This window comes from Danio rerio, chromosome 8 (assembly GCF_049306965.1).
Source record: "Danio rerio strain Tuebingen ecotype United States chromosome 8, GRCz12tu, whole genome shotgun sequence".
Classification (NCBI taxonomy): Eukaryota; Metazoa; Chordata; class Actinopteri; order Cypriniformes; family Danionidae; genus Danio; species Danio rerio.
In genome coordinates this window covers 22,468,377-22,484,673 of record NC_133183.1, presented here as the reverse complement: position 1 = coordinate 22,484,673, position 16,297 = coordinate 22,468,377, and the positions used below count along the sequence as shown (strand labels likewise).

The following is a 16,297-nucleotide window of genomic DNA, read 5'->3' as shown; positions in this document are numbered from 1 at the left end:
TTGGAAAATATTTTAAAAAGGAGAAAAAAATTCGAAGAGGGCTAATAATTCTGACTTCAACTGTATATACAGCTGCTGCCTTTACAAAATTAACCAGAATTTTACTATATGGATAACATATTGTAAATTTTGTTTGTTTTTTTGGCAGATTGTTTACCATATGTGTAACCATGGTTTTACTCCAAATACTACAGTTAAACTATGGTTAGTGTAGCAAAACCATGGGGGATTTGTGGTTACTATTGATTAACTACAGTAACTATGTTGTGTTTGTTTTATTGGTAGTAAAACCATGATTTTATAGGCATGCCATTAAAGGTCCTGTAAAATTAAAATTACGTTTTTTTTATGCTAGTATCAGTATGTTAGTCTTTAAGGATATCTAAAAGCTAGTGTGTTGGAAAACAATGACAAAATTTGCGTTTAGAAGATATAAAACTGATATAAACATGTAAAGCTGTAGTTTGTCCATTTCACCTAAATGGGTCAACATTTTTTTCACGTTACCTCATACTTTAGTTTTATATCAAATCATGACCAATATTATCTGACATGCCCCTCAAGACGCTTCTCATTTGCTTTTCATTTGATGCCTTGAGCGCAACCACTTTCGCTGGCAGAGAGGTAAAAAAAACAAAACGTTACTGTTTTTTTACTTATTTTTTTTATAGGGGATAATATTTTCTATACTATACTTGGGGAGGATACTCTATATCCCTCCCTTTCTCGTTTTTCAGGTGAGATTATGTTACACATCAATAAAAAAATTCAAAGCACTTCACAGGACCTTTAAAGTAGGGCAATACAATATTGGAAAAAACCTTACATTGTGACATTTTGTTTTTCTGTGATTTATATCTTGCGAATATCAGAATAATATCACAAAAAGTGATCAAATAACTCTAATTTGAAAGAATTAATAATTTTACATTGATTTGTATACTTTTGTAAGTGAGCACATCTGTATAAAGCAAAAACAATCTGCAAGCATAGATGAATATAATAGAATATAAAACATAAGTAATTGTTTAGTGTTTTACGGTTTTCTGGAGTCTAGCAGTATTGAAGAACAGAAATTAAATATTAATTAAATGTAAAATACCACTGTATTGTGGTATTTTATATAAAAATTTGTCTTAGTCACAGGTCCACATAAACCGGAAGCTGCAACCTTTTTTATTGTATTGTGATGCAGTTCCTAGAGAAATGGAATATCAAATGAGAAAACAATGAGCGTGTCTTGTTTTTTACTACTGCGAGTTGATTGGACGTATAGAGTAGGGTTTCGGGACAGTTATTACAACCCAAAAACCCCTGCTCCTCATTTCTGTTTGCGTTCATAGCACTGTCAAAACTGACAGTTGGACAGTTAACATGCTTAACCACACCCAATATCTAGTCAGACGCAATTTGAGAATTAACTGACAACAAACAGGAAGTGCATTTTCAGAATTCAGCCCAACATTAAAGTTATGAATTATCTGCACGCTGCATCTTTACCTGTAACTTTATCTGTATTTTCAACATTACACTGAATGAAATTATCCTCACAAAGAGCATGATTTTATAGAATCCTGTAGTTAAGAAAGCTATTAAACTGCTAACCCCACCATGCAATCTATGCCCAACAAAAATAATCGATGAAGTAAATAAAGCTGACGGCAAAACCTCTAGCTTTTATTGACAAACCTTATGGATCCATAATACAGTAGATGCTACCATGATTCATGGTTCACAGGGCAGCCATGTACAAGACGGTACGATACTGAGAAAAGAGCCTTGCTCAGCATCAAATATCCACCATTAGCATAATGTTAGAAATTAATCATCAAATCCTCCGCGGGACTCCACTAATGGCTATTAGAAAATGATTACACCGCAGTAATTTGCCAGTGATTATGCTGTGATAAGCTAATGACCCGACAGCCTGCAGCAGAGTCCAGGAACTCTAATTACATGCAGATTAGTTAGCACATGTCAAGACCTCAGGACAAGCGCACATATTCAACCCGAAAGCGGCGATCACTAATGATCTCTTCATTAATCCAATTATATAGCTACATTTCATTTAGGTGGGATCAGCTACTGATGATATCTGAGTCACCAAAATACCTTGGCCTGGCAGTCGAATCGACAATTATAAGAATTAAAATTAACATTTAGACCTTTTTTAATACTACAGGCTGCACAATGTATAAAAGCGAGTGCTGCATTTTAAGCCAGAACTAAAAAGGCATGCATACAGGACATGTGACGGTAATTTTCATGTTGAAATAACTGCTGAGGATTTTATCATGATGTATTATCATGATATTGACAGTTTTGGGGAAAGTTACTTCTCAAAGCAATGCATTACAATATCGAGTTACTCCCCAAAAAAGTAACAAGTTGCATTACTTAGTTACTATTTTTGGTAAGTAATGCGTTACATTACTTTTACTTTACTTTTTACCTGGCTGAGGCTTAATCTCTTTCAGAACTTGCAGGGTTTTTTCTTTAACCTTTAAAAACTCGTTAACAAAGGAAGCTTAGACCAAATAACAATTTCCACGCTCGAGCTTTGGTTCAAATTGCAGTAAAACCTACAAGACTATATTTTAATGCTAAGTAAGACGGCATTGGACCATAACTTTTAACCGGGTCTTAATGAAGCCGGTTTTAAGAGATAAATAAGTATAAAATATTTTACTAGATATTTTTCAAGACACTTCTATACAGCTTAAAGTGACATTTAAAGGCTTAACTAGGTTAATTAGGTTAACTTTGCAAGTTAGGGTAATTAGACATGTTATTGTACTGTGTAAAGATGGTTTGTTCTGTAGACTATCAAAAATATACATAGCTTAAAGGGGGTAATAATATTGACCTTAAAACTGACTTTCTCCGCTCCAGACGAAAAAACATTATCAGACATACTGTGAAAATTTCCTTGCTCTGTTTAACATAATTTGGGAAATATAAAAAATAAATAAATAAAAATGGGGCTAATAATTCTGACTTGTATGCCAAATGGCTGTATGTTTTTTTCATTACTCCCAAAATGAAAAGCAAACAATTGTCCACACCTCAAACTTGCAGGAGGATATTTGAGTAGGTTGAAGTAGAGTAGAAGAGTATTACTAGATACCGGTATAAGCATAACACCCCCTCTATTGGTGATTGGATAGAAATTGTGAAGGAAATAAGCAATATGAAAGAATTGACATTTACTTTGAGACTTAAAAAGGCCTTATTTCTAAAACATTAGAAGAAATGGATTGAGTACTGCAATGTTAATAACTGTTGAATGCATTAAACCTGGAACAATGTAAACCCAGAATGTGTCTTTTATTTGCTTATTATTGTTTTGTTTTTTTTGCATTTGTTTATTATTTCATGTGCAATACTGTAAAATTGTATATTTCTGATTGTAAAATGTTGTGTTGTAAAATATAAAAAACGTTCCAAATAAAAATAAATAAAAAACAAAGTAATAAAAACACATAAAAAATAAAAATGTAGGATAATGTTATCTTCCTGAACCTAGAGCTATGCATGCCGTACATATATCATCAGATCATTGAAAGTTTGAAGCAATGTGTTTGCTACTTTTGTACTTTTTTGTCTTATTAGTTATAAATCACTTTCCATAGAGACAATCTACGTTTTCCTTTTTTAGATATATTTAAAATAATGAATGCATTATTACTATGATCATTTTAGTTCAGCAATAATTTTTTTTACAGTAACTCAAATATTATTACTTAAATTTTGAAAGTAAAACGTTACTTTGCTCATACTTACGAACAGAATATTATTACCCATCTCGCATTTTTTATATATATATATATATATATGAATATTTAGAGAAAAAAATGTTTCAAAGTAATTAATTTGGTCTCATGGTAATTATTAGGTAATGCACTGACAAGCATCAACAATGAGAAATAGCCACATTTGCTACAAAATGCTAATATTGGTTTAAAAAAACTGAACTTTATTAGTTATTAATTTATTAAATAATATAGTTACAGCTTTTGATCTAAATGAGTTATCAGACATTAACAAATTAACATCATCTAAGATCAATAAACATTTTTGTTTTCATTGTCTGTTTACATTACTTAGAAATTGCTAGCAAACATGGCTTTATTATAAAGGGTTAACAAACAAAATACTTGAAACAGTACTACAGAATACTAAAAAATACAGAAACAGAACTTTTTCAGTCAATACAGTATTTGAGCAATTCCAGTGTTATAGATGTGACATTTGCAGTAAAAACTCAAAACATAAATTAGCATAGAAAGTATACGTTGAAATTATATTGAAACTTTAGTTTATATTTTTCAGAAAACTGACCACAAAGTTAGGGGACAAAAAAAAAATCAGTCTGTAAATATGTTTTGTACTTAAAATGAGGTAAATAAACATGCGTTATGGGTGTGACAAAAAAGTCTGCAGGTTTAGAGTGTACAACATACTTTGTAGAAATTCTGTGAATTAAAGTGCACAACCCCCCAAAAAAACAATGATAATTAAAAATGATATGGGTCAGCTCTCTATAAAACAAAAATGATTGATTTAATTTTATTTAATATTTTCATATTTATTTTCCACATACAGTTGAAGTCAGAATTTCCCAAATGATTTTAAACAGAGCAAGTAAATATTCACAGTATGTCTGATAATATTTTTTCTTCTAGAGAAAGTCTTATTTCTTTTATTTCGGCTACAATGAAGGCAGTTATTAATTTTTCAAAAACCATTTTTGGGACAAAATTATTAGCCCCTTTATGCTATTTTTTTCGATAATCTACAGAACAAACCATCGTTATACAATAACTTGCCTAATTAACCTAACCTGCCTAGTTAACTTAATTAATCCAGTTAAGCCTTTAAATGTCACTTTAAGCTGTTTAGAAGTGTCTTGAAAAATATCTAGTAAAATATTATTTACTGTCATCATGGCAAAGATAAAATAAATCAGTTACTAGAAATGAGTAATTAAAACTATTATGCTTAGAAAAGTGCTGAAACAATCTTCCCTCTGTTAAACAGAAATTGGGGAAAAAATAAACAGGAGCCCTAATAATTCAGGGGGGCTAATAATTCTGACTTCAACTGTGTATGTCATTATGGATGTGTCATCTCTCCGTTATGGATGTGACGGATGTAAAAATGCCACTTGTGTGACTTTGGTAAATCAAATAGAATAGTGTGTAAACATTGACAGATGATTTGAGTATTTCTAAAGTACTGTAAAATACTTGGTTACACAAAAAAAAAAAAACAGAAATGGTTTCCGTATTTTGGTGAAAACTTAAATTTTTTCATGGCAAGGTTGGCATTTGCACGGAATCGTTCATCTGCTGTCATTTGAATAATCAGATTTTTCTAAAAAAAAAAAAAAAACGTTAAAGATAGTATTGTCATCATAATATCCTGTTTATTACCAAGATATATTACTAAATATTGGCACAACAAATGTGTATTATTATAATTATTATATTATTTACACTATAATTACTACATTTGGTGTACAACATTATTTACTGCATTATATTTTCATTCATTTTTAATATTAGGCTATATTTCTCACAAAAATAAAAATTCAAAAGGTACATTTATGGTACAATATTGACCTGTTAGATACTGATTTGCACCCTTTAAGTTCTAAACATACCTTTTAAAAGGGTACCGTCCTAGTGACGGCTTTATTACCTTGTGTATGTGTAAAAGCGAGTGAGCATGTACAAATTAGGATTTTTTTAGGATTTAGTTTTGAACATTTTAAATGTATGATTACAGTCTGTTGACACATTTTCCGTTTAAACAAAAAAGATTTATTATATGAACATTTTTACATATAGCGCCTTTAAAAAAAGATTCATAAAGAGCAAGACCTCTGAAAACTACATAGCACCAATTCAGTTCTAATGAAAGGCAAATTGCTTTACGGTACATATGAAATTGTTCTCCACTTGTGGTTGAGGTTTAATCGTGGAAAACAAAAATTTAAGAATTATTTTTACATCACAAAGAGCCACCAGACCTCTCAAAAAGTCCAAACACATATATAGCACTAACTGCATTCTGTTATTTGGAGTAGAGTTATGACCTAACATCTTTACATCATCACATACAAAAATGCTGTTCAATTGTGGTTAAGGTTCAGTCATGGAAAACAAAATGGCAATATGAGATTTTTGACCTTTTACAGATGTGTGTCTGTGATGTTGTTCTCTGTCCCAACTATATGAATCATTTTCATGTGCTTTGTGTTTCAGTTTTGGACACACCTCAAAGCTTAATTCCATTTTCCAAGTCAGATAAACAACGTTACATGCCGCATGTTTACAGAACTACAAAGATGATGCATGAGGTTTGGCTTTAAGCGTCAGTGTTTAGGTTTGGGATGCCGTCCAGTTACTGGATAGAAGAGAATGGGTGGATTTGTTGTGAATAAAACAAAAGAATACTGTGTGACAACCCTAAATCAAAAATATGCAAAGCACCTGCAGACAGATCATCAACAGACTGTTATAACTGCACATAATAAAAAAACAAATATTGCTGACAAGCAAAAACCATATGCATAATTAACCTTGATTTATGATCTACCTTAAAGTAATCCTTGTACATTTTCTATAATAAAACATACATCTTTTACATTCTCTTAATACTCCTGAAGAAATTAACCAAGGGATAGTTCGCCCAAAAATAAAAAAAAAATAATTTATTCATATTCAAGTGATTCCAAACCTTTAAGAATTTATTTCTTTTGTTGAACACAAAAGAAAATATTTTAAAGAAAGCTGAAAACCCATTGACTTCCATAGTAGGAGAAAATGGAGGTCAATGGTTACAGGTTTCCGACATTTTTCAAAATATCGTCTTGTGATTAACAAAAGAAAGAAACTCAGAAAGGTTTGAAAAGTAAAAGGTGAGTGAATTTTTATTTTTGGGTGAACTATCCCTTTAACTAGACAAGATATAGGAAAAAAACAAACTGTTGTCTCCCTCTTGTGGTAAGATGTAATATTTCAGCCAAGACAGCATTACATATGGGTCAAAAACAGTGTCCACATAAAATGAAGCAATTTTATCAACACAGAAAGTATATTAGTAATGTTACTCTGAAAAAAAAGTCAAAGTCGAAATGTAAAAAATTGGTAAAATAATGTTCCATTGTCATATTGTCAACATATAAATGTGTCAAAATACTTATCCAGAAATGGAAGTGATTGCACCAAATTTTATTATTATTATAAATTGTAGTATTAAAATAAAAATGAAACAAAATTGTGCTATCAAGTAGGTAAAACCAGTGTCATTCATCCGTCCACTGAGCCTTTTCATCAAGTCTGGACTCCTTATTTGGATTTTATTGATGTTTCTTCTTTATTTTGAGTTATGGTATCTCATAATTTAATTTATTTATTTTATTTGACTTTTATTTTATCTTCATATATTTTTATGTTATTAAATTTTTTATGTATTTATTTATTATTGCTATTATTTATTAATGTATTAGAATTATTTTATTATTTATGAATATATATATATATATATAATTTATTCTGTCTTTAAAAGTCATTGTATTGATAAAAGGGGCAGTGTCTATTGGTTTGTTTCAATGTGTTTAGGGAATAATATTTAAAATGTTAACTAAAAGATGCAATAAAAAAGTAAGTAAAACCAAGAGGTTAAAATGACCACCATTTTAAATAAAAAATTTGCATTTAAAATTACAATCAATTAGTATTTTAAGGCTAAACTGTGATCCTTACATACACTTTTAATGTCATCAAATGATTTTTGTTTAAATATGCCTGCAGGCTATAAACTACTGTTATGCCAAATGACATTTGACCATGATGATGTCTAATTCTCATTATTTTTGCTACCAAAATAAACTTTCAGAAGCAAATAATAAAACTGTATCTTTTAATGCCTTTTATTCTTGAAAATCCCTTTTGAATTTCAACTATTAATGATATGATTTTTTATTTCAATTAAAGATGTGCTCAAAATTGAGTAAAAGACAAGCTTGTGTAACAATCAAGTAATCAAGGCCATTTAGCCACCATACATACTCATATTTAGATTTCTGTGATAATTTTTGTTTGTTTGTTTATTTGTATATTGTAAATTATAAAGTATCAACATGTTATGATTATAAATCAACCAGGTAGTGTGGGTCATTATTCATGGCTACCAAGTAAAAAAGCACTGATTGAACAACCAAATGACTAAGAAGGTAGACGTAACATGGCATTCGGCGGTCTGTAGATACGCTCTCACAGATGGTGTCAGGATTAAACTGGACAACTGGCAGGCAAAGCGCAAAACTAAATATTTTCCTTTTTAAGGTGGTGGATTATCCCGGACCAACAGATTGCCTTTTCAGTGTCTCTGATTTACAGTTCATTAAGAGATGAGCACCAAAGCTTTAAGATCCATTTGACATCACAGGAAAATGTTTAATTGTGAGGAAGCAAGACAATTTAGTTGCAGCAGTTGCAGTTATGCTCATTAGATTAAATAACCATGCAGAATATACAAACAATAGAATATTCAATTCTGAGTGTGCCTCACACAAGTGAGTGGGCTTGACAAACCATCTGTAGAAAACACACTCTTTTTCTGACACTTTAAATGACACTTGCAGTACTGCACATATGCACCCACACATATGAACATCTAGTTATTTCCATCCAAAACTGCACATAAATAGGTGGATGGCAGTATAGCTAATGTACAATCAAATTAAGGCCAATTTATATTTCTGCGTTGAGTGCACACGGTTGGTCCGGCATAGCCTCCAGGCATAGCCTCCACACGGTTGCATTCCCTTTGCCGTACCCTGATGTGCACCTCTCAAAAAAATTCAACTACAAGTCGTGATCTTGACACAGAGCAAGATCTGTGATTGGTCGGTTTGGTATAGCTCTGACAAGAGTGGGCTTATGTTTACTTTATATTTAAAAAGTTGTAGACAACTTTTGTTCTACAGAAACACTTCTTCTGAATCAATTTCAGTACTGTATGTGCATTTGAAAAGTCATGTCACTTTGTTATAAGTGATCATGCATTGATAAAATGTCTGATAAAAAAGTCTTCTGAGGTGCACATCATTATTTTAGGAGAAAAATACTCGCACAGCTTCTTTTACCATAGAAAAAATCTGTTTTTCTTTTTGATATTTGGTACCAGTTTATTTGGAAGTGACTATTTTGTTCTCTTTGACACATTGGATGGAAACTCAGCATTATTCACAAATCTTTTATGCGCTATTTCAATTTTGTACATGCATTTAATTCGTATCTTTGGACGGAAACCTAGCTAATTATGTCTGCTCTGCACACAGATGTGTCAACACAGATGTATAAATTGGGCTTAAAAGTGCATACAAAGATCACATGATTCCAAATATACAGTAAACATCTCCAGAAATGTGTAAATATCCAGGTTTACACACCCTCCCACCTCAGGCTCAGCCGGTACTGACTGGCTGCATCTGTGAGGGCTGTTCGAGCGTCTCCTCAATGACCATCCTCTCTAATTTTAGCCTTTGCGCTCTCTCTACTGCTGGGAATGATTCATGTCAGTTTCCAGACGTCTGAAGTCACGGGCTGAAACCACAACCCCCGTGCTGTCCCACTCTCATGCTTTAGAAAATCACTACGGAGGAAAGATTCATGGGCCCTGGTACAAATTTTGCCATCCTCTCTGTTTTGAGTTACCATCAAACTCTGCTGTTTAATGGGGTTTGGCGGTACAACCCCGGGGTGGACTTCCTGTTAAGTCAGAAGTGTTGCGTACATGGGTATTCGCAATTTGTGCCATGCTGATGCAAGCCTGACCACGTGTGTCACTACAGCGTCACAGCGCTGGACGTCAAGCCTGACAACCAAAATAGGTTCTGCTTAGCTCGAAATTCTAAAGCTTTGAAGAAAGCATAATGACCGATACATTTACTGTGCCAGATTGAGTATTTAAAAGATTTGAGCTGTCCTACATCTCTGCGGGACATCAGTAAAGCTCTTGGGTCAGCAATTAAGAAAAATCAGTTGATTTTTTGGGATTCTTATGTTTCCATCAAATGCAACTGGAATTACTGTAAGTACGAGTTTCCAGGTCAAAACTGGACATGAATGCTTTCTAGAGTCTACTACTGAGGATCTTGCCGATCATTTTAATATCCGAGTGGGGATTTGCAATATTTATAATGTTAGGCAAGGCTCGGTAGGTTTATTGATATAGCACAATTCATAGACATTGGTAATTCAATATTCTTTACATTAACAAGAATAAAAGAATCCCAAAACACAAGTATAAGAAATAAAAACAACAAAGAACAAAAATTATTAAAAACAATATAAATAAAATATGTGTTAAAACAAGTTTAAAAAGACTGAAAAAAAAAATATATATATATATAATATATATATATATATATATATATATATATATATATATATATATATATATAAATAAATGTCTAAAAATGTCATAGGTGTTAATGAGAATTTTTTTGAATCGTTTGTTGTTGAAAGTGAAGTGAGCCTTGTCAAGTACGGTTCTACCCATACTCGAAATTGGTCGCCTTTGAACCCATCCACGTGCATGTGAATGAGAGCACTCACACACATTGACTATGTTTACATGGACATCAGTAATCGAATTATTTGTCTTAATCTAATTAAGACAATAATAAGATTAAGGTGTTTCCATGTTCCTTTCATGATCCTGTTTTACATGTTATATCACATAATTCGGTTAATATCATTGCGTCACAGCGCTATCCGCATTTCCTCCATAGTTTCATGTAATTTCGGGAATTTCATTTTTAATTTGTTGACTTTAACTGCAGTATGGCACTTTTACTTTCATTCTGGAACATTTCATGCATGCCCCGTGACAAACGAGATATTGGATGCAACTATAAACTGCTGGAAGAGTGTTGTTTTAATAAAAGTTCATACCACATGTATAATGAAAGAAACAAAACCTCCGCATTTCCTACATGGCGGTAATAGTTCGAGTAAGGTGTTTACATGTCTGCACTGCATTTCAATAATGCACCTAAAATCGGCATACTCCACAAGTCTTAATTTGATTTCTCTTTAGTTCAATTATAACCTTAATTAGATTAAATTAATAAAAAATAAACAAAATAAAAAAATAAATGTTGTTTACATGGTAGACTCTTAATTAGAGTATTGTCTTAATGGCATCAAATTATTGGTGTCCATGTAAACATATTCACTGTGAGCATATACCTGGAGCAGTGGACAGCTATTTCTTCCAGCACCTAGGGAACAATTAAGGGTTAGGTGCCTTGCTCAAAGGCACCTCAGCTGGATTTCAAAAACTGGGAATCAAACAAGCAACCTTTAGGTAACAAGTAAAACTCACTGACGCTAGACCACTGTTACAGTCATGGCTAGGCCCTAACGAGATCTGCGCGCACAGAATTCCGCAGATTTTCCGCAGATTTTTAACCCATCATTAATTCTGTTTATTTACTTGAGTAAATGTGTGTAAATCTATATTTATTCAGTTTTTAAATTTATTACAGTAATATTTTTGACTGATATGAAAATGTTTATCTGATTTATGTACAATGCAGTTGGTACAGTGATATTTTCTTATATTGTCTTTTAATAGCTATTTTATATGAGAGACTTGCTTTGTTTACCAAATAAAGAGAATCTGATTGGATTTGCATTTTAAACATTAAATAAAAGTTTAAGATATTATTTTTTATTTCACATATTAATGTTTTAGTTATGATACTCCCAACATAATTCCCCAGAAATCCGCAGATTTTTACCATAATTAATTTTTACCCTAATTAAACCCCATGGTTACTCTTGTTAGTTGCCTTAGTGACAGTCTTACCCCCTTGTTTCCCTGTTATCTTGTGAGCCCTTGTGTACTTAAACCAAAGCCTATTGAAGGAAAGCCTGAAATGATTTGCCTAAAAGACATATAACGGCTAATGCTAACGTAGCCTTTCTGGCTATATTCAGGGAATGAGACTAAAAGCCACTATGTGATTGGCTGAGATGTGCTTCACCTGACCAGGTTAGCATTGCAGGTTTTTCAATAGGTAATACAGACATTTTCATCTACCCATAGTTAGAAAATCTCTGGTTAAGCCTATGGTTTAAACCCATTTTCATCTTTTCTTTGTCAGTCAGTGCTTGATTTACATTGTTCTCTGTTAAACCTGGGCTCCTTTTGTTTTGTTTTTTTACTCATTATGGTTTTAAATACATCCATCTACACATGAACCTCCCTCCTTTCATTTTTGCACATTAACATTACAGATATAGAGGATGATTCTAGGGTATGATACTCACTTTAAAAAAAAAAAAATTTTTTTTTTTAAATATATCTGAGTAATATATATTATTACAATTTATACAACAGTTAAAACGCAATAAGTTAATATTAAGTGATTTAATATCTGACAAAAAAAATGTTTTCCTTCTTCGGCCAATCAAAATATTTCTAAACAAACCAGAGCGCAAGCAGAACATTGGTGTGAGCAAAGTTTTAATAAGAGAATTTTTTGTACTAAATCACCTGAATCAATAATTAAATGATTCATTCATAAAGTCATTGTCAGTTCAAACACCTAATATACAGTTTTCTGAGCACATAACAAAAGTACACACGTAAAAATAGAAAAGACAATAAACTACTAACTACTGCTGTAGCTGAACTCAACCAGGCCTTAAGGGGAGTCTTCTGATTGTTTAAATCTAAGATAATGTGAACTGTATATATATATATATATATATATAGCCGAAAAATCTAGATATGATATGGTAAAAATTAGGTGTTATTTTTGATAACACCAAGAGAAAGCATGATGCAAGGTGTCGTTTACCACAAAATTGAAAAATATTGCATAATTTACCCTACTTGGCTTTTAAATATGAGCGCAAGAAGATATTTCCAAAAATGTGTTTATACATAGAAAGGAAGTGAATAAATGTTGATCTTTTTCATCCCCAGACAATAGTCAGACATGCAAGTTAAAACAACATGAGGGTGAGCAAATGATGACAGAATTTACATTTTTGGGTAAATATCCATAAAAAAAACCCAAGCCACAAGAAAACCTCTATCATACTCTGAGACCAATATGGTATAAACTTCCCTTCCAAAACAGAAAAACCAGATTGTGCTAATGCAGAATAGCACATTCTCTCTAAAACCCACAAGTTTGATTTAAACCAGAGCATTAGCTAAAGTGTAATTCTGCAAAAGTCCAACTAAGTTGCAACCATGTTTGTATTTAACTCAAAAACCCCATTAGCCAACCCTAATCTCCTCTCCACAATTTAGCCCCTACTTAAGGAAATCCCAAATTCATCAGAAATGTTCCTTTGATTAGGTTTTTTTTTTCTCTCCCCCCTCTTATTTTGTGAGTAGGAAGGAAATCAGATGTGACTCTATCCAAACTACAACAATCTGTAATTTCAGAGAGACACTGAAGTGAATAAAATGATTGTTCCTGAGCTTCAACATGCCACACACACACATCTAATCATTAAAAAAAACAAATCTAAAATCTATATTTAAATATATCCATTTTCACAATATATTACTCCACTTCCCCTGTTTACAAGAAGACCTCCAGTGCTGAGGTTACAATGAAAAAGAAAGCCTATAGAGAAGCTAAGCAAACATAAACTCCTCCACCCACACTTAAAATGCAAGAAAAAAAAATGAAAAATAAGATGAATTGCGATCCCTTTGAAAACATTTTTGCTTCTCTCTGTTGTAAGTTGATTTTCATTTTCCGCTTGTTAGATGTGATTTCAAAAGGTTGTGGCTACAACAGCACAACATGTGTAACCCACCCACATGTCTTGAGCTGACAAGCATCCCAAAGTCACACAAGCTGCACAAAGAACTCTGCATTCACCTGATATACAGATCCTATAGAAAATCCTCACAGCCCTTTGAAATGACGATTATGGTGGTTTGAGTTTGTTATACTACAAAAACATATTATTCTTCTGTGATCTTCTAATTTTCTATATGCGTCTCCTCCTAAACAGTTCACTACAATCACCAAACTTACACCAAACATCCTAACTGGTCTGACTCGGGTTGCTATACCTTTTCCAACTGATCCCTTACGGTTTTCTGAAAACTGTGCCCTTTGACTTAACATTGGACCAGATTTCATGACCTCATAACTTTCCCCCAGACTGCCAAACAGACTTAATGTTGGGCTCATTTAACTCAGACTACCTATCTGCCAATCACTGATGACCTTTCAACTTACTAGCCACACCCTAGCAACCACTTACGGCACCTTAGCAATCGCCCCAAAGACTTCTATTATAAAAAAAAATACTGCCATAATTATGCCAATTTATGTCGTAAGAACAAATTTAATTGGTTAAAATTACTTTATGAAACTTCATTCCAGAGAACATATTGGCGTATGTATGGACCCGGGATCAAAGCATGAAGCGAAAGAGAGATGGAGTGAGTGAATGAGTGAGAACATGTGTGAAACACCGGCTCCAAGAACAAGGTCATTTCTCAAACCAGGCTTGACAAACAATCAAAGCCCTTCATTTGTGATTAGTTATTAGTAAAGGCTCATAGCAAATGTTAATTGCCAAGTTAATTTAAACAAAAGTGTGGGTGGCTAACGCAGTAACGGGAGAAAAGGAGGGAGGACAGAGAGGAAGAAAGCAAGCGAGAGAAGGATAAAGGGTGGGCAATCACTTTTGTTATAAAAGAGACGAAACGGGGAACAGAATCAATCCGTTATCGATGAATAAATAAGCAAAACTGAAGAGTTGAGCGCTGAGCAAACAAAGAGCATTCCTCTAGAAACTGGCTGAGAGAAGAAAAGAGCTCTCCAGCTTTTAAGATAAGCGAAAACACAAACGCATGTGAAATAAAACATGTGGAAACATTGGAGTTTTAACAACGTTATGTGCTAATGATAATGTGAAATGAGTTAAATCAGCCTGTGGAGGACTGGAGCGAATTCATACTGTAATATTAAAAAAGAAGTGGTTTGTGAAAAGACTGAAATAGTTATTAGAAACCTTCAGCATCAGACTGCTTCTCCACAAACAAGGAGATCAACAAAATCAAAAGACATTGTCTCAGAAAAATAATTCCAGAAATTTCATTTAGCATGAAATTGCCATCAAATTCAAAACATTTACTCAGGAGATGTGTGGCTTTTGACCTATTACTTTTCTGTATTACTCCAGAACTAATTCTATATATTTGTTTATGAAATAATGAAATGTTTAGTGAGCAGCAATTTTTTTTAACATTACTTAAGCAGCTATAAGTTTTCCATTTTAAGCATTATAAACTCTAGATGATGGATAATAAAGGCCAAAGTGCCTTCTTTCTTTCTAAAAATACATCAACTGTGAACTTAGACCAAATAATTCAGCAACTGTTACTGTTACTGGGTTTTTTTTTTTTTTTTTGAGAAAATGCCTCTGATGATGAGGGAGAAAAGAACACAGAAACATTTAGCAGAAATCTTATTTTCAAATTTTGAAATATAAACTCAAGAGACACTTGGCTTTCAAGGGATATTTTTTCTCCGTCATTACATTATTGTTTTCCTGTGTGTATAAAGAAAAACAAATGAACCCAATACAATTATTTTCTCATTACATCAAAATGTATAATTTTTAGATTTTTGAGCATGATAGACCATAATAAAGCTCAAAGTGTCTTCTTTCCAATGATACCTTTTTGTTTGTAGTAGCTCACTGGGGTCAAGAACTGCTACCATTTAAGGTTAGGTAGGTGTAAATCCCCAAATGAGTGAGTGCTGGCTAACAGGTGTATTAATATAATATAATATAATATAATATAATATAATATAATATAATATAATATAATATAATATAATATAATATAATATAATATAATATAATATAATATAACATAACATTCAAAGTGTTCTGCTGTAAAACAGCATGATTTAATGCCACATCATTACAAAAGATAAATATACATTTGTATACAATAATATTGCACAAGAGATAACATAATTAATAAATAAACATAAAAAAAATAAAATAAAATAATATCTAAAATATTTAGTTTTTGTATTATATTATTGACTTCAACAATGTGCAAGTTTGTTCTTTAGACATAGCTTCATGCTTTGATCCCTCACTCGTTCGGGTCCATACATATGCCAACAGGTTCTCTGTAATATTTCATGCAGTAATTTTAACCAATTCAATTTGTTCTTTAGACATAAATTGGTGTCTGTGTGGTGTGAAACCATTTT

General features: G+C 32.3%; 1 protein-coding gene across 20 annotated transcripts in view; it reads right to left on the bottom strand.

The window, feature by feature from the left end:
* The window catches only part of nfic (nuclear factor I/C), a 225,336-nt gene that overhangs the window by 197,445 nt on the left and 11,594 nt on the right, over window positions 1-16,297 (bottom strand). The window lies entirely within an intron of this gene.